Below are 477 nucleotides of genomic sequence, written 5' to 3'. Positions count from 1 at the left end.
CACACCCAACTCCCCGCCCACGAGAGCTGGAGTAACGACTCACAGCGCAGCGATACTGAAATTATTTCAGCCCTGGGCGAGATTCGAACCTGGACCGCCATAGTGGTGGTCGCGAACGCTACCACCGCGCCATCGAGACACGTGTGTGTGTGTGTGTGTGTGTGTGTGTGTGTGTGTGTGTGTGTGTGTGTGTGTGTGTGTGTGTGTGTGTGTGTGTGTGTGTGTGTGTGTGTGTGTGTGTGTGTGTCCGTCCACGAATGGGCCGATACAAGACGTACTTAGGATCGAATAGTACCCAGGGCAAGGGTGATTACATCGAATGGAACTATGGACTTTCTAGAACTATCTCTCTCTCTCTATCTATCTACCTATCTATCTATTTATCTTCCAAGAACATCTTCGAGAGGTATGAATGCAAAGTCCTTTGCTTCTTAAAGGAACTACGCACAATTGAATAAAATCACCTGACGACTCCGA

This window comes from Oratosquilla oratoria, chromosome 19 (assembly GCF_046742065.1).
Source record: "Oratosquilla oratoria isolate Oo_2021 chromosome 19, ASM4674206v1, whole genome shotgun sequence".
Classification (NCBI taxonomy): Eukaryota; Metazoa; Arthropoda; class Malacostraca; order Stomatopoda; family Squillidae; genus Oratosquilla; species Oratosquilla oratoria.
Note: the sequence above shows the minus strand (reverse complement) of the source record.